This window comes from Quercus robur, chromosome 4, assembly GCF_932294415.1.
Source record: "Quercus robur chromosome 4, dhQueRobu3.1, whole genome shotgun sequence".
Taxonomy (NCBI): Eukaryota; Viridiplantae; Streptophyta; class Magnoliopsida; order Fagales; family Fagaceae; genus Quercus; species Quercus robur.
In genome coordinates, this window is record NC_065537.1 from 74,934,652 (window position 1) to 74,961,263 (window position 26,612).

General features: G+C 32.0%; 2 long non-coding RNA genes across 3 annotated transcripts; both read left to right on the forward strand.

Annotated features, from left to right (window-relative positions):
- The first annotated feature begins 6,405 nt into the window (after positions 1–6,405).
- Positions 6,406–25,632, forward strand: LOC126723745 (uncharacterized). Of its 2 annotated transcripts, XR_007654445.1 has the most exons (4): positions 6,406–6,539; positions 6,706–6,790; positions 7,049–7,141; positions 25,375–25,632. It is a non-coding gene; the product is annotated as an uncharacterized LOC126723745 (long non-coding RNA). The 2 variants fall into 2 exon arrangements; XR_007654444.1 differs by lacking the exon at positions 25,375–25,632 and having other exon boundaries at positions 6,407–6,539; positions 7,049–7,542.
- LOC126723746 (uncharacterized) lies at positions 10,034–12,286 on the forward strand. The gene is made up of 3 exons (XR_007654446.1): positions 10,034–10,357; positions 10,962–11,015; positions 11,990–12,286. It is a non-coding gene; the product is annotated as an uncharacterized LOC126723746 (long non-coding RNA).
- Positions 25,633–26,612: the final 980 nt, after the last annotated feature.

A 26,612-nucleotide genomic window follows, 5' to 3' on the forward strand; every position in this document is an offset into this window, starting at 1 on the left:
TATACAATCATCATGAGATTAAAATTAATCTAAATTAAACAATTAGATTGATATAGGGTACGTTCAAATCTTATGAGATTCTGCCACTCACAAGCTTGAAAGTTTTTCACAATCAAATATCCCCTGAACATGTTTGCAATGAAGAACAAATTTGGGTCTTAATTTGTGCTTTTAGTTTTAGATGTCCAAGTCTCCTAAAATTTGTTAGTTTATTTTTGAAATTCTCTTGCATTGCTGGTGAACACAAACTCGCTGAAAGTTACTTACACTGGCCGACAAAGACAAAGAATCATAATCAACTCCACTTTGCAAAAGTAACAATTAAGGGAAAATGCCACTATGTTTAAGGAATCCAAATTTTATGGTAATCCTAGGTTTACTAATATATGCTGGTACTATATATAGTCAGACCACTTGATTAAAGGACAATAGTAGAGTAAGTAAAAGCATTCCCATCATTAAGCCACTTTGTCTCATGCATTGAACCGAAGACAGCCTCTTAAAAAAGGTGGAGAGAGACTACTTGGACTACAATCAACATATTCAAATTAGTCTTGAATCCAATAATAACAATGACCTAGAGTTTAATAACATAATAATGTAACAAAAACAAGTATTTTCATATCTAAGAATAGGTGGTTTCTTAAACAGTACAGGCACACATTAACCATCCCTGCTAATTATAAAAGTTTGGTTTGTAAATTTTGATATATATATATATATACCTGCCAAACAGAGGTGAACATACTAAAAGAATATGTATTTATCACAACATTGATGCTTTTATTGTCAAACCAGTAAAAGGACAAAAGCCAATTCAATATGGATTTTACTACTATATTCATGCTTTCATGACTGATATAAAACGAACAGCTCAAATTTTCCATTACCTCAGAGATTGTCATTGTTGTCTTAAGTTGCAATGTAAGAAGTTTGAAAGGTAAAAGGACATTAATAGAAATCCTCTGAGCAAATACTAGAATCATTAATTGTTGACTTAAGTTGCAATGCTTTCATGACCTATGCCGCTTTTCAACCAAATCCTTTGTTTAGGCCACTGTCTTAATGAATTTACTATTTATAGTCATTTTTTTTTTTCATTTTATTATAACTTCTGGTTTTTATGAGTTAGAATAACTCTGGTTAGTTTTGAGACGTTTCCTATCTTGAGTTCAACAATAATTTGTAAAAATATTATAAAATAATTTGTGATTATAGCATTACTCATTAAAAAAAAAACAATAAATCTAAAGTCACAATTTTTAGAATCGTTGAGATGGCAAGTTGTAAATGATAGACCATAAAATAGTATTAATGGTAGGTCCATAAGAATGATCAGTAACAACACGGCAACTCAACAATTATAAAAAATATTAAGTACTTACAGGATTACTTTGGTCCTAATAATAAGTCTATCAATGCAACCTTATAATAACCGGCCCAGTCTTACTCTATTAGATTAGGTGGGGTTTGTGTTTGAATTAGTCATGGTTTCAAAATATAAGAAAAGGTTGTGTAAAATGTAAAATTACGTACATTGTTAATCCAAGAATGATGCATTATTCTCATGCCTGAACATTAAATGTATTACTACCTCATCCGCACCACTGATTTTGAAAATAAAAAATAAACGTGACATGTAATTTTTTTATGGGTTTGTTATACACGTATCCAATGAGTTTTGATTTCATGAATTCAACTTTTACGGTTTTACTTAAAATTTATTAGTGAAGAAGGTGCAATTTAACTTAGAGTTCATTTACACCCTTCCCTCATAAGCCAGTTTTCAAGGGTGAATTTTACTTAGAAGTTTGTATCATAATTTTTGGTTGTCTAAAGGTTATTTATATTATTCATGGGAAAGTGTGTTAAAATTAATTAAAGGAAAATTGAAAATATTGTAGAGAGAGAGAAAGCATATAGAAGGAAAGAGAGAGAACATGAGAGTTATTTGGTTTGACTTCGACAACTTACATCTACAAAATTTTAACCTTTGATGAACACATTTTTGATATTAACACTATATAGTACAATGTACCCAATATAGCTTATTTATAAAGGCTAACTAAACCTTAGACAAATCATATATTAAATTATGGTTGATAAACTTGTACAAGTAATATTTCTTGCTTGCAAAAAAAGGGTTGTTTCACCTTGGTAAAAAAAAAGGTTGTTTCACCTTGTAGCTTATAGGCTCCTCACAGACGATTAAGGTTATGTTTAGTAATAGTTTATGTTTTCTATTTTCAAAAATTTATTTATGAGAATATAAAAAAAAAAGCAATTTTCTTGTATTTTTGAAATTACAAACATATTTGGTTAGTTAAAATTAAAAAAATATTTTTTTTTGAAGAAAAAATAGAAAATATTAAAATTAGCTATTACTAGGATTTGAACTTTAATGCTAACTCATTAAATGAGACAAATTCATTAAATTAAATGCGTGTTTTCATTAACTTTTAAAAATTATAAACTGAAAACAACATTTTACATGTTTTTAGTTTCCTTCACAATATGAGTTTTGAGAATAAATTTTATTTTCTGTCTATTTTAGGTTGTCAAACAAGTTTTTTAGTCTCAAAAATAGAAAATAAAGAGAAAAAATAGTTACTAAACATACCCTAAGTTTATAAAATGAATGACTAATAACTTAAGATAGGCTATATTCAAAAAAAAAAAAAAAAAAAAAATTAAGGAAGGCTTTGAACACCTTGGAAAATGGACCTCTGTAATCCCACATGTTAAGGGAGAGAAAAAAAAAAAAAAAAATTCTAAAACCACAAAGTAAAACACATAATTTTTGCCACAATTGTCTATGTGATGGTCTGAATGGAGAAAAAATAATTAGTCTATGTGAAAATAACAAGCAGCTAATTATAGTCTATCACATAAGATAATTATGGTAAAAGTTGTGACTTTTTATATTGTATTAGAGATATGGGAGAAAACTGGACATCCCAAAATTTTTGTTTGAATTTAGATCAGTTTTTTGTTTTGAAAATCGAAATAATCTAAGACTGGTTGAGATGTAAGACTTTTGTTTCTTTATGTTGGTTTCATAATTCATAGCCTCTGTTGGCGTTAGGGCAGGATGAGGCAACTGACTACAGTGCACTCAAATTTTCTAAGGGACCCTCATGGCTAATCAGGCTATAAAGATATGCTTTGATATATTCCTTTCTCCAAGTTTTTTGGACACATTTTTCAGCTAGTAGCCATAATTAATCTGAGCAAAAAAATATATTGTATTGTATAAGAAACAATCATTTAGTTTCTTTTTGTTTGTTCGTAGAATTTGTTGATACTAAAAGGATATTATTTTGAATTTTCATGAATTTCTTTTGTCCATTACTTTGCCCCTCAATTGACTTCCTGGCTCTGTCAAATAGAGGAAAGAATATGAATTTGGCACTACATTGATGCTTTTATTATCAAACCAGTAAAGGGGCAATAGCCAACTCGATATGGATTTTACCACTAATTAAATTTATGCTTTCATGACTGATATAAATTGGACAGGTCAAATTTTCCATGACTTCATAGATCATCTTAATTGGTCGCAATGATAGAAGTTAGGAAAGGTGAAAGACATTAATAGGAATACTTGAAGCCACTAGTAGTAAAATTGTGTGAAATTTGGTGTAGTCAAGGGAATTTATAGAACCACAGTCATGACTTATGCTACTTTTTATCTCACATTATGCAAATAATATATTATTGAGCTAGATGGTACGCATGGGGAACATGGGGACCTGGTTTGAGTCCTGGGAAAGAGGAGGGGCATTTATGTGGTATTTATTAAAAAAAAAAATGTATTTATGTATGAGAGGATCTATATAATATATAGAATGTTGATAATTACATATTGCATGTACGAGACATAGCTAAAAACACTATTTCACAATTGTAATTGAAATTGTGTTTTCAATTATTGTGTATAATTTAGTATGTGCAACAATAATTAGCGTAAAATTTTTCCATTAACTAGAGCATGAGAGAGAATAGAATAAACAATAGTACAAGTAGTACAACCAAGGGGTGTGATTCAGTGACTTGTCAGCAATGAATAGGTCAGCAAGATGATCATGAGAGAGAACACAGAATAAACGATAGGGTAGGTTGGAGTTTCATGTTTCTATTTTGATAATTTTAAAGTGGAGTTTCACATTCCATTCCATGGTCCCTTCCCTTCCATGTATCTTTTTTAAAGTGGTAGAACTTCTTGTTTCATCTTTCATGCCACTCTTTTGATCTCATATCTAAAAAAAAAGCGTCAGAGTTCAGAACTATACAGAAACTTAGAAACTGGCACATCTAGATTCTCTTTATAAAGGACTTGTTTTAGCGGATTATTAAGGCCTTTAATAATAATGAATAATTGTATTGTGATTGTTAATAAGTTATTTCATTTTATTTTCAAGTCATCTCATCTCTCTCTCTCTCTCTTCTTTTTTTTTTTTTTTTTTTTTTTTTGGAGGAACATATCATCTCGTGTTGTGCTAATAAGATTCTCAAAAAAAAAAAAAAAAAAGAAGCTGTGCTCATAAGCTAGTAAGCAACAATACTAATACAAGTTAGTTAACTTAAAAATATAATAAATCTAAAGTCACAACTTTCTTTACAATTTTTAGAACTATTGAGTGGTGGGTCCCAATAAAAATCAATAACATGTCTCTATAGTTGTGAAAAATATTGTGTTAATAGAGTCTTACTCTATTAGTTTGGGTGTGGTTTGTGTTTGAATTTGTTCTGGTTTCAAAATATAAGAAGAGGTTGTGTAAAATGTAACATTACATTGATAATATTCCAAGAATGATCCATTATTCTTATGTTTGCACATTATTTTTGTTAATAGTACATTGTCTTTACCACTGACATTGAAAATAGAAAATAAATGTGACATATATACACACACACTAGCCTCATCACACATGCTTTGTGTGTATAATAAGGCTTTTTTTCAATTTTTATTTTTTAATTTTGGGTTAAGTAAAATAATGTTTACAAGTGAGATAGAGATAGTGTCTAAATTTTTAAGATTTTTCTCTACGTGAGAGTTGTTAAAAGTTTAGAAGCCTAAAACTTAGGAACTTTTAAAAAAAATTGTAAATTACTCTTTTAACCAATTTTTGTTTTTAAATTTAAAATTATCTAACTAAAAGATAGGGGTATTTTAGAGAGTTTAAGAATTTGTGTGAGGATATTTTAAGACCCAAAATGATGAAACCCAAACAAATAATCGTCTTATTTGTAGTGTGTGTGTATATGTATATATTGTTATTGATTCCATTCCGTTCCGGCCGTAACGGCCGAAATTTTTTGTATCGGTATGCAAACTGGTATTGGAATACCTCACGTTCCACCTCGAGTCAAATTTCGGGCCATTTTGGTCCATTCCGGTCATTCCGGCCGAGATGTAAATTTCGGTCGGTACTGGATTTGGCCTGTTATTAAAAAAAAAAAAAGAAGTTATATTTGGGAGTTCTTTTGATGATGAATTTGATCCTTCTCTCATGGATGATGATGAGGAGGAGGAGTAAATCTTGTATTATTTGATATTTAGTTATTGTCTTGTAATCTTCTTATTGTGTGATGTTAAATTGATGTTGTATTTCAAGTTATTGATGTTTAAGATTTAAGAGTTAAGACTAAATGATTTGTATTATTTGATATTTAGTTATTTATTTATTAGAATTGACAATTTTATGTCCTACAAGAATATATATAAATTATTTTTTAAGAACCCCGAAACACCCTGAAACGGTACGCCGAAATCGGCCGGTACCGAAATATTCCATTCCACTGGACAAACCGAAATGGGTTCCAAAACGGTATTAATAACAATGCTACGCTCCTGTTAAGCCATATCAATTAGCATTTCATTCATTTGACTGACTTTGGTCCATCCACTCTAATTTGGTCCATTTGGTCTATTATGGTTGACTTCGATCCATTTTGGTGCACTTAAGAATGGAGAAAGACATGTTTGATTTGAGACTTGAGGGTATCTATTCTAAATCCAAATTTATTAAAAAACAAATATCTCTCTCAAACTTGTTGGTAGTAAAGGTAAAAAAAAAGAAAAAGAAAGAAAGGTGAACATAGAATTATCAATTATACATAAATGTAAGAAATCGTACTCTTAATTAATTGAGGGGGTTGATAGCTAGACAAAATGAATGATAGGGGCTAGAATATAATTCCCCATATTGTTTCCTGAAGATGTATTTTATATGCATTATGTCCAATCTATTTGAGATTAACATTATTAGATTCTGATTCTAGAACGTGATGAAAAAAGAGAAAAAAATGCTAGCTAGCTGTGAAACAATAGCAAAAAGGGAAAGCAAGCCCTCCATAGTGAAATTCCTTCGCCCACTTGAATGCATATATATATTTTATACACTTAGAAGTGTCAAGAAGAAACTCAGTTGTGTGGAAATACATCTTTGACAAGCTTTAGTGTTGCTTTTGCTTTAAAATGGAGCAGCAGAAAGAGCAGCAAGATGCAAGTGACAAGCACCAACCACAGTCATCAGGTCTTGTCCATCCTTCTCTCTCTCTCTCTCTCTCTCTCACACACACACACACACACATACACACACCTTCACATTTTCATGTAGTACTAAGTTGAATATATTATGTTCTAGACATGATTTCCTGGTATTCTTGTACTAAATTATGCCAACAAAAAACAACCAACAGAAAGTAAAGTTACAGAAAATAAAGGGGAGCCGAAGCAGAGTGATAGCCTTGGCCACGAACATGAGAGAACTTTAACTGAGAAATGGTAAGATTATTATTTATTGAACTATATCATCATCATCATCATCATCATCTCAATTTTATATTCACCAAAAAAGGTTACTCCTTTTTTTTTTTTTTTTCATTATCAACACAAAATTTTCTAATAAAACCAATAGTTCAATTCAAGACACTACAAAAAAGTAAAATAAATAATGAAATAAATCAGTAACAATTTTTTTTTCTTCTTAATTTGTCCACTTCACTAATAATTTTTTTTTTGGCTTCTTTGTCTACTTTGCAGCCTCGATATTCTATGCTGTCGCTGTTTCTGTAAAGAATCTTTCATTCCAAAATAAGAAGTCGCAAAAGATGGATCAATGCTGATTACTTCAGGGTTGCGAAAACTGGCTACTTTCGACGGAAAAGTTCACAAGGCGTGGATGACCACAATATCTAGTGTGCTATACTACTATTTTATTGTTTCAGATTTTTTACAATGCAAGAGTGGATCTATAATTTAGTAAGTAATTTCGTGAGACATTTATCTGTTTCTCTGGATCTCAAAATTCTGTTCTTGATGCTCATCATTCATCAAGATTATAATCCTGAAGAAAATAACATAATGTAACAAAACTTTATATTTTCATATCTACGCTAAGGCTAGTGTTTTTTCATTTTTATTGTTGCTAGAAAGTGTTGTAGTTGATGTCTCTAGCCATAATGGGTCCATTTTCAGAGACTGGATTTGTTGTGTACTTGTATGTCATTCCGATGAAATTCTGTTTTTTACTATGATTTTTTCTTTTTAAGAACAGGCATATTGACCTTCCCTGATAATAGTAAAAAGTCTGGTTTGTACATTTTGATACCTGCCAAACTGGGGTGAACGTATATACTTGAGAATATGAATGGAATTTGCCACTACGTTGATGCTTTCATTATCAAACCATTAATAGACAAGGGTCAACTAAATATGGATTTTACCACCATATTCACGCTTTCATGACGGATGATAATGGACAACTCAGGTTTTCCATGACCCTAGAGATGCCTTAAGTCGATTTCAAGAAATATAAAAGGTAAAATGACATTAGTAGAAATCCTCAAAATCGGTAACAAATCACATGAAATTTGGAAATCTCAAAATAATCGGCGTAAGGGTATTTAACATTCATAGAGCCATCCGTGGTAATGACCTTTACCACTTTCAACCAAAGTCCTTATTTTAGGCCTCCATTTATTGAATTTACTATTTACAGTAAAATTTTTCATATTATAACTTTTGATTTATAAGTCAGAATAAGCATCCCTACTCAATTTTTGGAAGTTTCCTAGAGTATGTAGTATAACTTTATATAATTTTCCCATTTTTTAAAAGCATATTTTCGTACTTGACACGAAGTATATATACGTAAGGCTTTTCTGGTCATCTAAGATTTCTATTACAAGGAACATATATTATGGGTGTGACCACCCTGGACTTGAAGTAGGAGAGGGTGGCAGATTCCGCGCAGGTGAGGGACCTCTTGGTGGCACAGTTCAGGTGACCAGTTTAACTAACTATATTTCATTTGGTATCGCGAATAATTTGATACTTATTGTATGTATGGTATGGGTTGGGTTTGCGTTGGTATATATGCCGAATATACCATAGATGAGACCAGGTTTTTACCCAAAAGGGCTTTCATTTGATGAGAGCAACAACATCTCTTCAAACTCCAAGCCCAAATTACTCAGCTATGGCACTTGAATGGAAGGTGCCCAGAAGGAACCATTCCCATAAGAAGAACTAAAGAAGAAGATTTAGTAAGGGCAAGCTCTTCAGCAAATTATGAAAGGAAAAAACACCATACCACCCCTAATGATATCGTCCAAAGTATCCATGAGGTAAAAATTAATTTTTAACGAATATAATTAATAGATTTGAGCTCAATGGTATCTACTATAATGAAGAGCTCAAATCGACATTCACAACCTTTATTTTTCTGGTTGAGTTTCTAGTATGCAATACTTAGTGAGGAAGGAGATAGGTATTATGGAATGAATGCAAAAATAAACGTGTGGAAACCCCAAACCCAGGCACCAAACGAGTTCAGCTTGTGTCAATTCTGGATCAGAGGTTTTGATAGTAATGGTGCAAACCTAGATAACATTGAAGCTGGCATGATGGTATATATAATTTCAACATCACCTTTTCTTTTAGGTGCATGCAAAACATTGATTTACTAATAATTTCCATTTTTTTACAAAAATATTTGTTTGGAGAAATAGGTCTACTATGATCTTTATGGAAATTATGACACTAGTTCTGGACTGTATGTGTTTAAATATTTGACTTCCTTGCCAGCACTAGCAATGTTTATATTTTTTCTTTTTTAAAGTCTTTTTTTTTTTTTTAATCATGACTGCAGAGTGATTCGTATCAAAACACAGGTTGCTACAATCTGTTGTGTTCTTTTCAAAATATTGTTTCTTTTTTGAAAAGGAGTCTTTTTATTATATATATATATATATATATATATATATTTTTTTTTTTTTTATCACGGCTGCAGAGTGATGCATACGTAAGCACCAGTGGCTACAATCTAATGTGTCCTGGCTTTGTTCAAGTCGACAACCGGCTTGCGATGGGTGCAAGCGACATTCCTTATTCCGAATATGGTGGTGAACAACATTCAATCAACTTCTTTGTTTGGAAAGTAGTGCAATATTTCAATTTAATTACTTTATCAAATACTTCTAATTTTTGGAAACACATATATGATCAATCATATGAAATTTTTTTCTCAAGAAAAAAATTCATAGTAACAAATGTTACAGATATGTTTGAAATTCTTTTGGTTTTAGTTGTAATAGTGTATGTTTGAAATTCGTTTTTCTTGGTTTATGTATTTTCATAAACCAAGATGGTGAATTTAAGACAGTGGTTTCTTTTACCTAACTTATTTTTTAAGAAGGTGAATTTAAGTGTCCATGTTCTGCACAAAAAGATTCTTTTTTTTTTTTTTTTTTTTTTTTTTTTTTTTCTCTTTCATTAGTCATTATACATTTATTTATCATTCAAAATATTACAAACTGATTTGCTTGGCATGAACAATGAGGTATGACAATGTTGGGGGAAACTGGTGGTTGCAACTTGTGAATCATTTTCTTTTGGGATATTGGCCATCCTCCCTATTCTCGGTCTTGTAAAAAACTCGACTTTAAGCTGCGTTTTTGTAAAACGCGGCTACATGTAAAAACGCGGCTACATGTCTTATAGCGCTTCAAAGGTTCTGTAACATCCCGTGAGTTTAAAAAAAAAAAAAAAAAAAAAAAAAAAAAATAAAGAGGTAAGTCAGAATTTTTGTGGACCAATGTGCCCCCACCTAACCCCACTACCCATCACACAATCCACTCCCTCTTTTCTCTCTTTGGCCGGTCACTCCCACTCTTGTTCTCCTTTTCTTTTCTTTTTCTTTTTCTTTTTCAGTCAACACAACACACATACACACACTCCTCTCCCTCACCCTCCCACCGGTACATTCCTCATCCTCACCTCTACCATTTTTTCCGGCAAAATCACTAGAAAATCCTCAAGAACATCACACCTTCACATAAGTTAATTGAGGTAAAAGTTTTAATCTCTTTTGATGAGTATTATGTTCTTATTTGAGGTTATTTTACCCAAGCTTTAATAATGATTTTCACGTTATTTTAGAGCTTTGGAAATGATATTCATGTGTTATACGTATGGGTTTTGGTCTTGGTGGATGTAATTGTTGAGTGAGTTCATGCTTTTTACAATGTTGGGTATCTAGGGCTTGTTATGGTGAAAATTTAGGGGTTTTGAGGTATATCTTGTGAAATGAAATTGTGAATATAATTTTATGGTTTATTTGGAGCTAGTTAAAGATCTAAATTGTTTGTTTGAAAGGATATTGTGATTTTGGTGTCATGGGTCTCTTGATGATGTTGTGAAAACCATGTGGAAACTATTTATAAATTATTGAGGTTTTGATGTTAGAAATAATACCTTGTATGATTCATAAGTATAATGGGAGTCTATGTCTTGTAAAGTAATTGGTTGAGAAACTTTGGAGATGGAAAATATTATTTGTGAGGCTAAATCTAGGCTTGCCTAATTTAGTGCTTATTTGGCAATTCCTAATATGTAGCTAGATACAATTTCAAGCTTTGTGCTCATTGTGATAGATTTGCTTGACATTGTTTAGGTTCTAGCTAATCTCCCCTTGGAGCTTGGAGAATTAGGATTTTGCGGTTGCTAGGTAAGTAGCTTTTTAATGGGTATTTTTGAAAAATAACCATATCTCATAAATATTGTTTTTGGGTCAAACACATTTTGGAAAATTAATGGTGGAACTATGTTTTTCTAAAAGGTGTTGTGTTATGACCCTACTATATATGATTATATATGAAAATGCATATTCTTATGGCATATGGGGGATTTGCATGATTTGTTAGCAAAGAAAAGACTGGCATCTTTGATTAAATTCTAGAAAATGCGTATTATGGATTTATTGCATTATTTGCAAAAATATAAAGATGCTTTATCTTGGCCTATGTTATTTGGGAAGTTAATACAAAATCTCTTTGGCAAGAAATAAGTTGAAGGCATTGAGAACCTTGTGAATATCTTGGGCATTCAAATGTTTTATGAAACTACTTAGAAGTGAAATTATGTATTTTGAATTAAAGTTATGTGAGCTCTTTATGTTCTACCCATGTGCTGTGACATGTGATTACTCGGTGATTACCTAGCTAGATACTATAGTCTGTGTGACATTAGTATCTTAGCACCCATCTTTGTGATGGTTATTAGTTCCGGCTTTGTGTCGGCGATGAGCTCTAGCTTTGTGTCGGCAGTTTAGTTCCGGTTTTGTGTCAGCAATGAGTTCCGGCTTTGTGTTGGCGATTATCATGTGGCCTTGGGTTAGATTTTTTGGTTTGGAACGGTGTGTTATTGCTCACAGTATAGTAAGTAGTTTCATGTTGAGATATTTTGAGGAATATATAGTATGTAATCTCATGTGAACATTTTGAGAAGCTTTGTGCTGTGTCAATTTATTCATTATTGTCATATTATTTTTGGGAAATGGTTTTGTAGAAACTATTTGGAAACTCCCGAATTAAAAGCATGATTTGTAAATTGTTACCATCATGAAACTTGCATTTCCCCACCCCCTTTAATTATGCTACTTACTGGGCTTTGTCTCATTCCATTATTTTTATAACTTTTCAGAGTAGGCAACAATCTTTTGAGATAGCTTTTTGGTGGCTAATAGTAGTTAGACTAACTACTGATGGAGGCTGAATTTTTGTGTAATGGATATATTAGATGGTGTACATCTTAGTTTAGGATTGACTCATTCTTTTGTATATTATAGTGGTTATGACTGTATTTCCACTGTTGGGACAAGCTGTTGTTATGTAATTGTTGTTTTCAGACCTCTATTCTTTTGTGGCCTATGGTCCTTGTAATTAATGCTTAGAGCTCTGACTTACTCTGAAAGTATATTCTATGGGATGATTATGATAATCCTTGTTGTTGGCACTCGATAATAATTATGTGGATTGAATTGTCAAAAAGGAAAAATTTACAAGTACTTGAGACGTCTCTCTCATGTTTTGGACCCTTTGGGGTTTGGGGCGTGACAGGTTCAATGGGTAGGAGAGGTGGTAAACGGACAGATAGGTGGGCAGCACACCACAACACAAATGAGTAGTGGACATTTCGTTGAAGAAGGTCCCAACATGGCAAGTTTCTTTAGAAATCTTAAAGTTATCAATGGTCAACAAGTTACTTCTACTGACACAAACGAATCATAAATCAACTCCATTTTACCAAAATTAACAATTAAGGTAAAATGCCACTATTTTTAAGGAATTCAAAGTTTATGATAACCCTAGGTTTACTAAAAGGTGAACTGACTATATATAGTCAGACTAGTTGATTAGGACAATAGTAGAGTACGTAATATGAGTCAGCATTCCCCTTGTTAAGGTATTTGATCATCTCATGGATTGAATGTAAGACCATCTGACTTAATATCAGATAAACTTCGATTAGTGTCGCACTGGTGTCACCCGATTGTCTTATCCTTTGTATGCCAGAATGATCTAGTTTGTCCTAGTCCTAGTTGACAGCAAAATCATTAATACGCCGTTGCAAAAAAATTTACTACCAAAACCCTAGAAATTAACGTGACAATGAATAGTATTGCACTCACATCAACGTCATATTAAACAAATTAATATCATTATTATTGTTTTTTGTGTTTTTTTTTAGAAACATTCATATTGTGTTTAAATGTTAACATGTTGGTTTTCAAATCCAATATATTAAAATTTATAATATTCCTAAGGCTACATATTATATGTGTCCAACTACCATGATATTTACTCTTAAAAAATCTAGTCATTGAGTATGACACATGATGTAGGGTATACCAAAAATAAGCAACCAGGAGTACGATTTCACACACTAATTGATAATTTTTTTTTGTAAGTTTTGATATGAGTTCACTACTGTGTTTATATATATATATATATATATATATATATATATATATATTTATTTATTTATATATCTTATTATCTATCATTAACAATTTGCCAATTTGTTATAAAATTTTTGTATGATAATTGTTATGAGTTTTATTGAAGTAACCGAAACCTAACCATGTGGTTTGACTTGAAGTCTGACTTCTCAAGGATTACAACAAGACTCACTTAAAGAAAGCTAGGGCCATATTGGAAAAATGGGGCACACCGGTCTATTTTCAGGAATAGAAAGTTTTCATGGACATCCCATTGGGACCCAAGTATAATTATAGGAGGAGAAAGGATCCATGTCTCTTGTGTATGCTACATGTTCTATGTGACATCTAACTGTTTCAGACAACTATCTATGTGGTTGATTATGATAGATTGTCGGTCATTTTTACATAGATCTATCACCTTTTGCACGAAATTGTTTTCAATTTTTTTTTTTAAATTTTAAAATAAGTCTTTTTCAATCTTGATAAAATAGATTTTTCATTTTGCAATGACTTATATTTTCATGTCCACCCATCTCTTGGATATAAATTTTACATCATTTTGTTATTTATTTATGTGAGTAGTGTAATTTTTAGAGATTATGTAAGTGTGCATTTGGGACAAGCTGAAAATTTCAGCTTATTTGCAATTTCAGTTTATTTTTGCTACTATTCATAGGTCCTACTGCATTTTTGTTACTATTCATGAGCCCCACTGACCACTGTACTATTCAATTAACTTTTACTTTTGTCTATAATACTGTTAGTAAAAAGTTTTCAACTTCAACTAAATAAATTTGAAGAAATTGGATGGTGCATATTTTTTGTTTTGGAACCATAGGTGCTGCCCAAAATTTTGGGATGAATACTTTGTTATCAAGTACATGTACTCCTCATATAAAAACTCTACATAATATTTAAAATTACTCCTAAAATAAGTTTAAAGACATATAAGGAAATTTCATTTAGGCTTTATTTAAAAAAAATTAATAAAATTCTTTTGCAAAATTTAAACCTAATCTATTCTCACTTCCCACTAAATTATTTTCTCTCCTTCAAATTGAAAAAAAAAAAAAAAAAAAAAAGAAAAAAAAAAAAAAAGAAGAAGAGATTCTCTTATAGTTTCTGCCTCAAAATTAGCCCATAAGTCTTACACCACCAAAATTTTTGAGACACTACTAAAAAATTAAGTCATTACCAAATTTCTCTTTTATCTCAGATTCTCAAATTTTAAGTTTTTTTAAAAAGCAAAAATTAAAATAACAAACTTCCCAAATTTTTAGCTTGTGGAACAGTTCAAAGAGGACAAATTATTTCACTTGAATTTTGACCCATGACGATAGTCAATAGGAAATTTAACAGGAAGTTTGTACTTATAAGCTAACAAAATTAAAGTAAAACAGATAAATCAAAGTCTCATTTAGACATGGCCAAAAATAGGGTGATCGTTAGTATACATTGATAAATAGCATGTGGAACGGAATAAAGAGGATGAACAAATGTATGTTTAAGTATTGCAAAGGGAACAACCAAAGCTAGATATTACTGCCACTTGATTCGCGTATTAGCTAGTTACTCATGGCACCGCCTTGTGGAAGTGGGAGGACGTGGTCGAGGGTAGTAAAGATGACCTTGTGCTTGTTCTTTCTTGCACCAATGTCATCAGTTGGAATTGGGAACACTAACTCCGTCTTTAGTAAGAAACAAAAACTGGAGGTTCGGAAGCAATTGAAGCGCGTTAACAAGCCTGCTCTTAAAACCATCGAGGTTATTAATCAGTTCATATAACATGTTTGTGTTCTATATAGTATTTTCAGCTTTGGTCTTAAAAGAATCATTCACTTTTTGTGGGTTGTGGTGTCTCCATGACCCCAATGTTCAATAACAGTGTAATTTTATTACAAAATTGAGAATTCAGACTGATAACTATGTGTGTGTGATGAGAAAATGTATTTGATACAGAGCCCAGACGGAGATATAATCGATTGTGTAGATATCTACAACCAGCCAGCTTTTGATCATCATCTGTTAAAAAATCACACAATTAAGGTGACTAGTTTAATTAACTATATAAATTTCATTTGGTATCACAAATAATTTGATACTTATTGTATTGTGGTATGGGCCGGGTTTGTGTTGTTATCTATGCCAAATGCGATAGATGAGACCCAGTTCTTATCCTGAAGGCTTTTCATTCGATGAGAGCAACAACGTCTCTTCAAACTCCAAGCCTGAAATTACTCAGCCATGGCACTCGAAAGGAAGGTGCCCAGAAGGAACCATTCCCATAAGAAGAACTAAAGAAAAAGATTCATTAAGGGCATATTATGGTAGGAAAAAACTCCGTACCATCAATGCTGATACCGATACAAGTATCCATGAGGTATAACTTAATTTTTAACCAATATTATTAATAGGTTGGAGCTCATGGTATTTACTATAATGAAAGACTCAAATTGACATTCACAACCTTTGTTTTTTTGGCTGAGTTTCTAGTATAGTCAGATTTCGGTGGACGAAGAGAGGTATTGGGGAATGAATGCAGAAATCAACGTGTGGAACCCCCAAACCATGGCACAAGACGAGTTCAGCTTGGCCCAATCCTGGATCGCAGGTCTTGGTGATAATAGAAATATTGTTGATACAATTGAAGCTGGCATGATGGTATATATAATTTCATCCATCACCTTTTCTTTTAGGCACACGCAAAACATTGAATTACTAATAATTTCTATTTTTTTTACAAAATTATTTGTGGAGAAACAGGTCTATCATGATCTATTTGGCGATTTCGAGACTCATCTCTTCACGTTTTGGACTGTACGTGCTTTAATATTTGACTTCCTTGCTAGAACTAGCCATGTTTATATTGTTTCTTTTTTGAGAAGTCTCTCTCTCTCTCTCTCTTTTTTTTTTTTTTTTTAATCATGCCTGCAAAGTGATTCATATCAAAACACACGTTGCTACAATATTTTGTTCTCTGACTTCGTTCAAAATATTGTTTCTTTTTTGAAAAGTGTCTATTCTTTTTATATTTATTTTTATCACTGCTGCAGAGTGATGGATATGCAAGCACCGGTTGCTACAATCTAGAGTGCCCTGGCTTTGTTCAAGTCGACACCCGGATTGCGATGGGGGCAACCGTCAATCCTTATTCCGTGTATGATGGTGAACAACATTCAATGAACTTCTTTATCTGGAAGGTAGTACAATATTTCGATTTAATTACATTATCAAATACTTCTAATTTTTGGATATACATATATGATCATATCATATGTAATTTTTTTTTATCAAGAAAAATTCAAAGTAAAAAATGTTACAGATATGTTTGAAAATTCTTTTGGTTTTAGTTGTAACATTGTATGTTTGAAATTCTTTTGGTTTTTAAAATTCTTTTTGCTTGGTTTATTTATTTTTATATACAACTTTTTAAATTTAAAGTTTCAATTTTTTTTTTCTATACACAAATTTTTTTTACCTGACTTTTTTTTTTAAAAGATTAATTTTTCTTTTTTCTCTTTCTTTAGTCTTTATATCTTCATTTATCATTCAAAATATATATATATTTTTTTTGAGAAACATCATTCAAAATATTACAAACTGATTTGTATGCCATGTACAATGAGGTAGGACGATGCTGGGGGAGGAGACTGGTGGTTGTATCTTTCGCATAGGTATCTATTGGGATATTGGCCATCCTCCCTTTTCTCAATCCTGGCTATTAGCGCTAACAGTGTTACATGGGGAGGAGAGGTGGCAAACGAACAGAGAGGTGGGGAGCACACCACAACACAAATGGGCAGTGGCCATTTCGCTGAAGAAGGGCCCGGTAGGGCTAGTTTCTTCCAAAATCTCAAACTTATGGATCCTCTACTAAGTCTTCGGGTTCCCAGTAACGTTCACAGATTCGTTACGGTACCCAATTGCTATAATCTCTTACAAAGGGAAGACTACTTTTATTTTGGTGGTCCTGGTAGAAGCCTCCAATGTCCATGATCATTTAGATTATTATTTCAAAATTAAGGAGAAAGGGGAAAAATTAAGAAGAGGAAAATTATTTTCTTCTTTTCTTCATATCACACCAGATGTACCGTACAAGCCATATGTGATTTGAAACTCTCTGATTCATTAATGAAAATAATGAGTTTCTATGGAGTAGTAAAATTTTGAAATTATGTAATTTAATATAGTGGAAGTTAAGATTGCATTTGAAACCAAGAAATCTCATCCTCTTCTCCATTCATTCTATCTTTGTTGGTTTGCTTTAAGAGTGTGTGTCTTTTCCATTAAATGTGGTGTATTAGTGTTTGGGAATGTGATTATGTAAAGGCCCAATGTTAGGTTTTTGGATCCCTATAAACTAATTTGTCAAACCTAATTAATTAACTAAGTGAATATTTAGTTTTATTATTCAGATCTAGGTTAAAACAAAATAATCATATCATGCAAAATAACGGAAAAAGTAAATAACACAATGATATGATGACCTAGGAAAACCAATCTGGTAAAAAAATCTAAGGAAGATTTGACTTAACTATCCTCAAGGTAAAAAACAAATCCACTAGAAAGAATTAAAGTTTACAATAAGACTTAGACCACTAACATCCTATTGCTATTACACTTAGAACTTACTACCACAATCTCATGATAATTCTGAGTCTACGGATTACTTCTTTCCTTGGCCTTTGCAACACAAGCACCCACACTTGTGACTTTCATATTCCACTCAAAGGTTTAGCAACACAAACTCTTCTATTTATGACTCCAAAATAAACCACCCTTGAAGGTTTAGATTATTGGCACCTTTGATGAATGGAGAAGGCAACAACTTTTACAACATCGGATCTTGAGATTCTTTAAGGAATAACACACGTAGAAGACATGAGAGAGCTTTTTGGGTACAAAACACTAGATACAAAAGAGGCACAATCTTCTCTCTCTGAAATGCCTTATTAAAAACGTGCTTAGGGTTTCCTTTATATACTAGAAGAAGTAGATCTGAAACCTTAATCCTTAATGGGGTTAAACTGCTGTTTGGGCCAACTTAATATTCTGAAGACTCGTGTTTTGATCAGTCAAGCCTATCTTTCGATCGATAAAGAATCATAATCAACTCCACTTTGCAAAAGTAACAATTAAGGGAAAATGCCACTATGTTTAAGGAATCCAAATTTTATGGTAATCCTAGGTTTACTAATATATGCTCGTACTATATATAGTCAGACCACTTGATTAAAGGACAATAGTAGAGTAAGTAAAAGCATTCCCATCATTAAGCCACTTTGTCTCATGCATTGAACCGAAGACAGCCTCTTAAAAAAAGTGGAGAGAGACTACTTGGACTACAATCAACATATTCAAATTAGTCTTGAATCAGATAATAACAATGACCTAGAGTTTAATAACATAATAATGTAACAAAAACAAGTATTTTCATATCTAAGAATAGGTGGTTTCTTAAACAGTACAGGCATATTAACCATCCCTGCTAATTATAAAAGTTTGGTTTGTAAATTTTGATATATATATATATACCTGCCAAACAGAGGTGAACATACTAAAAGAATATGTATTTATCACAACATTGATGCTTTTATTGTCAAACCAGTAAAAGGACAAAAGCCAATTCAATATGGATTTTACTACTATATTCATGCTTTCATGACTGATATAAAACGAACAGCTCAAATTTTCCATTACCTCAGAGATTGTCATCGTTGTCTTAAGTTGCAATGTAAGAAGTTTGAAAGGAAAAAGGACATTAATAGAAATCCTCTGAGCAAATACTAGATCATTAATTGTTGACTTAAGTTGCAATGCTTTCATGACCTATGCCGCTTTTCAACCAAATCCTTTGTTTAGGCCACTGTCTTAATGCATTTACTATTTATAGTCTTTTTTTTTTTTTTTTTTTTTTTTTTTCATTTTATTATAACTTCTGGTTTATGAGTTAGAATAACTCTGGTTAGTTTTGAGATGTTTCCTATCTTGAGTTCAACAATAGTTTGTAAAAATATTGTAAAATAATTTGTGACTATAGCATTACTCATATATCAAAGATTTGTTCATCTAAGGTTAAAATTTTGTAGATGTAAGTTGTCAGGTCAAACCAAATAACTCTTGTGTTCTCTCTCTTTCCTCCTATATGCTTTCTCTCTCTCTACAATATTTTCAATTCTCCTTTAATTAATTTTAACACACTTTCCCCATGAATAATATAAATAACCTTTAGACAAACAAAAATTATGATACAAACTTGTAGGTAAAATTCACCCTTGAAAACTGGCTTACGAGGGAAGGGTGTAAATGAACTCTAAGTTAAATTGCACCTTCTTTTCTAATAAATTTTAGGTAAAACCGTAAAAGTTGAATTCATGAAATCAAAACTCATTGGATACATGTATAACTAACCCATAAAAAAATTACATGTCACGTTTATTTTTTATTTTCAAAATCAGTGGTGCGGATGAGGTAGTAATAAATTTCAACTATCAAATCAGTTTTTAAACAAAGATAATCATAAAACACATTAATAATACAAAAAAAGCTAACAAAGAGAGTGATGAAAGGAAGAACTTACAAAGATAATTGTTAGGGTTTGATGAGGAGATGGAGAGAGAGATTTGTTCGAGCATATTGAGGAGGGTCAGATTGTTATTATGGATATATGAAAGAAAAGTACTATTCGAAAATGAGTTAATTTTTTTGGTCAAAATTTCACAACTAATTTTGGGGACACCTTGCAGCTTTTAGGCTCCTCACAAACGATTAAGGTTATGTTTAGTAATAGTTTTTGTTTTCTATTTTCAAAATTTTATTTTTGAGAATATAAAGAAAAAACAATTTTCTTGTATTTTTGAAATCACAAATATATTTGGTTAGTTGAAATTAAAAAGATAGTTTTTTTGAAGAAAAAATAGAAAATATTAAAATATGCTGTTACTAGGATTTGAACTCTAATGTTAACTTATTAAATGAGACAGATTCATTAAATTAAATGCGTGTTTTCATTAACTTTTAAAAATTATAAACTGAAAATAACATTTTGCATGTTTTTAGTTTCCTTCACAATATGAGTTTTGAGAATAAATTTTATTTTCTGTCTATTTTGAGTTGCCAAACAAGTTTTTTAGTCTCAAAAATAGAAAATTGTTTTTGGAAACAGAAAATAAGGGAAAAAGACAGTTACTAAACATACCCTAAGTTTATAAAATGAATGACTAATAACTTAAGGAAGGCTATATTCAAAAAAAAAAAAAAAAAAAAAAAAACTTACAGAAGGCTGTGAACACCTTGGAAAATGGACCTATGTAATCCCACATGTTAAGGGAGAGAAAACAAAAATTCCAAAACCACCTAATAAAACACATATAATTTTTGCCACAATTGCCTATGTGATGGTCTGAATGGAGAAAAAATAATTAGTTTATGTGAAAATAATAGGCAACTAATTATAGTCTATCACATAAGATAATTATGGTAAAAGTTGTGACTTTTTATATTGTATTAGAGATGCGGGAGAAAATTGGACATCCCAAAATTTTCGTTTGAATTTAGATCAGTTTTTTGTTTTGAAAATCAAAATAATCTAAGACTGGTTGAGATGCAAGACTTTCTTTTTTCTTTATGTTGGTTTCATAATTCATAGCCTCTGTTGGCGTTAGGGCAGGATGAGGCAACTGACTACAGTGCACTCAAATTTTCTAAGGGACCCTCATGGCTAATCAGGCTATAAAGATATGCTCTGATATATTCCTTTCTCCAAGTTTTTGGACACATTTTTCAGCTAGTAACCATAATTAATCTAAGCAAAAAAATATATTGTATTGTATAAGAAACAATCATTTAGTTTCTTTTTGTTTGTTCGTAGAATTTGTTAATACTAAAAGGATATTATTTTGAATTTTCATGAATTTCTTTTGTTCATTACTTTGCCCCTCAATTGACTTCCTGGCTCTGTCAAACAGAGGAAAGAATATGAATTTGGCACTACATTGATGCTTTTATTATCAAATCAGTAAAGGGAAAATAGCCAACTCAATATGGATTTTACCACTTATTAAATTTATGCTTTCATGACTGATATAAATTGGACAGGTCAAATTTTCCATGACTTCATAGATCATCTTAATTAGTCGCAATGTTAGAAGTTAGGAAAGGTGAAAGACATTAATAGGAATACTTGAAGCCACTAGTAGTAAAATTGTGTGAAATTTGGTGTAGCCGAGGGAATTTATAGAACCACAGTCATGAATTATGCTACTTTTTATCTCACATTATGCAAATAATATATTATTGAGCTAGATGGTACGCATGGGGACCTGGTTTGAGTCCTGGGAAAGAGGATGGGCGTTTATTAAAAAAAAAAAAAAAATGTATTTATGTATGAGAGGATCTATATAATATATAGAATATTGATAATTACATACTGCGTGTACGAGACATAACTGAAAACACTATTTCACAATTGTAATTGAAATTGTGTTTTCAATTATTGTGTATAGTTCAGTATGTGTATGTGCATCAATAATTAGTGTAAAATTTTTCCATTAACTAGAGGATGAGAGAGAATAGAATAAACAATAATACAAGTAGTACAACCAAGGGGTGTGATTCAGTGAATAGGTCAGCAATGAATAGGTCAGCAAGATGATCATGAGAGAGAACAGAATAAACGATAGGGTAGGTTGGAGTTTCATGTTTCTATTTTGATAATTTTAAAGTGGAATTTAACATTTCATTCCATGGTCCCTTCCCTTCCATGTATCTTTTTTAAAGTGGTAGAACTTCTTGTTTCATGCCACTCTTCTGATCTCATATCTAAAAAAAAAGCATCAGAGTTCAGAACTATACAGAAACTTAGAAACTGGCACATCTAGATTCTCTTTATAAAGGACTTGTTTTAGCGGATTATTAAGGCCTTTAATAATAATGAATAATTGTATTGTCATTGTTAATAAGTTATTTCATTTTATTTTCAAGTCATCTCATCTCTCTCCCTCTTATTTTATTTTATTTTTTGAGGAACATATCATCTCGTGTTGTGCTAATAAGATTCTCAAAAAAAAAAAAAAAAAAAGAAAAAAAAAAAAGGCTGTGCTCATAAGCTATTAAGCAACAATACTAATACAAGTTAGTTAACTTAAAAATAATAATAAATCTAAAGTCACAACTTTCTTTACAATTTTTGGAACTATTGAGTGGTGGGTCCCAATAAAAATCAATAACATGACTCTATAATTGTGAAAAATATTGTGTTAATAGAGTCTTACTCTATTAGATTGGGTGTGGTTTGTGTTTGAATTTGTTCTAGTTTCAAAATATAAGAAGAGGTTGGGTAAAATGTAACATTACATTGATAATATTCCAAGAATGATGCATTATTCTTATGTTTGCACATTATTTATGTTAATAGTACATCCTCTTTACCACTGACATTGAAAATAGAAAATAAATGTGACATATATACATACACACTAGCCTCATCACACATGCTTTGTGTGTACAATAAGGCTTTTTTTTTTTTTAATTTTTAATTTTGGGTTTAATAAAATAATGTTTAAAAGTGAGATAGAGATAATATCTTAATTTTTAGGATTTTTCTCTACGTGAGAGTTGTTAAAAGTTTGGAAGCCTAAAACTTAGGAACTTAAAAAAAAAAATTATAAATTACTCTTTTAACCAATTTGTGTTTTTAAATTTAAAATTATCTAACTAAAAGATAGGAGTATTTTACAGAGTTTAAGAATTTGTGTGAGGATATTTTAAGACCCAAAATGATGAAACCCAAACAAATAATCCTCTTATTTGTAGTGTGTGTGTATATGTATATACTACGCTCCTGTTAAGCTATATCAATTAGCATTTCAGTTCATTTGACTGACTTTGGTCCATCCACTCTAATTTGGTCTATTTGGTCTACTTTGGTTGACTTCGATCCATTTTGGTGCACTTAAGATCGGAAAAAAGACATGTTTGATTTGAGACTTGAGGGTATCTATTCTAAATCCAAATTTATTAAAAAACAAATATCTCTCTCAAACTTGTTGGTAGTAAAAGTAAAAAAAAGAAAAAGAAAGAAAGGTGAACATAGAATTATCAATTATACATAAATGTAAGAAATCGTACTCTTAATTAATTGAGGGGGTTGATAGCTGGACAAAATGAATGATAAGGGCTAGAATATTATTCCCCATATTGTTTCCTGAAGATGTATTTTATATGCATTATGTCCAATCTATTCGAGATTAACATCAGATTCTGATTCTAGAACGTGATGAAAAAAGAGAAAAAAATGCTAGCTAGCTGTGAAACAATAGCAAAAAGGGAAAGCAAGCCCTCCATAGTGAAATTCCTTCGCCCACTTGAATGCATATATATATATATATATATATATATATATATATATATTTTATACACTCCGAAGTGTCAAGAAGAAACTCAATTGTGTGGAAATCTATGAAGCACGGGTGCGTTTCGAGACTCGGGTGCAGGTGCAGGACTCGGCAATTTTCGAAAAAGGTGGGTGCGGGTGCGGCAGGACTCGGCAATTAAAAAAATTATTTAAAATATTTTTATTTATATTTTCTATTTATTTTTACTATTAAAATATTCTTAAAAAACATATTAGATTCACAAAACAAAGAAAAAAGAAATCAAAAAACACAACAAAAAAGAAATGTCCTACCCTCTCACCTAATCATGCCATATCAGATCATGCACTATACCCATCTCAACCAACACATGTACATTAAGGTAAAATGACCAAAACAGCCACATGACTTTGGGTGCATCTAGGGGGTCCAATAGAATACAAAGCAAAGGGTATTTTGGGGTAATCAAAGATTTTTATAGTGCAACTCTTTGTCACGGGCCAACAGAGTAGAATTTGTGTTTTTTTTTTTTTTTGAGAAGCCAGCCCGGAAGACCAGGCAGGAAAGTAGCATTTGTGTTGGGTTGCTGTGGAGATGCCGAGACGGAGAGCAGAGACAGAGAGGCAGAGAGTGATTCAGTGAAGCCGAGCACACGCACACCACAGAGAGCACGGAGAAGAGAGACGAGAGATGGAGTGAGAGAGAGTGTTTGAATTTCGGCCTGAATCGGCCGTTTCAGCTTGAACCGGCCATTTCGCCGATCTCGGCCGATACGGCGTGAATCGAGTCGAGTCTCAGCCGCATCGGCGCGAATCGGGCCGAGTCTCAGCTGCATCGGCGCGATTCGGGCCGAGTCTCAGCCGTGTCGGTGCAAGTCAGCGAAAAAAAAAAAAGAAACCATGTGGCAGACGCGGCCCGACGCGGCACCGACGCGCGGTCAGCGGCGTCCCTCCCGCGTCGCCGTGTTGGACGCGGGTGTGGCGCCTCTGGAGCCGCGTCCGTGCATCCCAGGTGGAAATACATCTTTGACAAGCTTTAGTGTTGCTTTTGCTTTAAAATGGAGCAGCAGAAAGAGCAGCAAGATGCAAGTGACAAGCACCAACCACAGTCATCAGGTCTTGTCCATCCTTCTCTCTCTCTCTCTCTCTCTCTCTCTCTCACACACACACTGACACACACACACACACCTTCACATTTTCATGTAGTACTAAGTTGAATATATTATGTTCTAGACATGATTTCCTGGTATTCTTGTACTAAATTATGCCACCAAAAAACAACCAACAGAAAGTAAAGTTACAGAAAATAAAGGGGAGCCGAAGCAGAGTGTTAACCTTGGCCACGAACATGAGAGAACTTTAACTGAGAAATGGTAAGATTATTATTTATTGAACTATATCATCATCATCATCATCTCAATTTTATATTCACCAAAAAAGGTTACTCCTTTTTTTTTTTTCATCATCAACACAAAATTTTCTAATAAAACCAATAGTTCAAGACACTACAAAAAAGTAAAATAAATAATGAAATAAATCAGTAACAATTTTTTTTTTCTTCTTAATTTGTCCACTTCACTAATAATTTTTTTTTTTTTGGCTTCTTTGTATACTTTGCAGCCTCGATATTCTATGCTGTCGCTGTTTCTGTAAAGAATCTTTCATTCCAAAATAAGAAGTCGCAAAAGATGGATCGATGCTGATTACTTCAAGGTTGCGAAAACTGGCTACTTTCGACTGAAAAGTTCACAAGGCGTGGATGACCACAATATCTAGTGTGCTATACTAGTATTTTATTGTTTCAGATTTTTTACTATGCAAGAGTGGATCTATAATTTAGTAAGTAATTTCGTGAGACATTTATCTGTTTCTCTGGATCTCAAAATTCTGTTCTTGATGCTCATCATTCATCAAGATTATAATCCTCAAGAAAATAACATAATGTAACAAAACTTTATATTTTCATATCTACGCTAAGGCTAGTGTTTTTGCATTTTTATTGTTGCTAGAAAGTGTTGTAGTTGATCTCTCTAGCCATAATGGGTCCATTTTCAGAGACTGGATTTGTTGTGTACTTGTATGTCATTCCGATGAAATTCTGTTTTTTATTATGATTTTTTCTTTTTAAGAACAGACATATTGACCTTCCCTGATAATAGTAAAAAGTTTGGTTTGTACATTTTGATACCTGCCAAACTGGGGTGAACGTATATGCTTGAGAATATGAATGGAATTTGCCACTACGTTGATGCTTTCATTATCAAACCATTAATAGACAATGGTCAACTAAATATGGATTTTACCACCATATTCACGCTTTCATGACTGATGATAATGGACAACTCAGGTTTTCCATGACCCTAGAGATGCCTTAAGTCGATTTCAAGAAATATAAAAGGTAAAATGACATTAGTAGAAATCCTCAAAATCGGTAACAAATCACATGAAATTTGGTATTCTCAAAAGAATCGGCGTAAGGGTATTTAACATTCATAGAGCCATCCGTGGTAATGACCTTTACCACGTTTCAACCAAAGTCCTTATTTTAGGCCTCCATTTATTGAATTTACTATTTACAGTAAAAATTTTCATATTATAACTTTTGATTTATTAGTCAGAATAAGCATCCCTACTCAATTTTGGGAAGTTTCCTAGAGTATGTAGTATAACTTTATATAATTTTCCCATTTTTTAAAAGCATATTTTCGTACTTGACACTAAGTATATATACGTAAGGCTTTTCTGGTCATCTAAGATTTCTATTACAAGGAACATATATTATGGGTGTGACCACCCTGGATTTGAAGTAGGAGAGGGTGGCCGATTCCGAGCAGGTGAGGGACCTCTTGGTGGCACAGTTCAGATGACTAGTTTAACAAACTATATTTCATTTGGTATCGCGAATAATTTGATACTTATTGTATGTATGGTATGGGTTGGGTTGGCGTTGG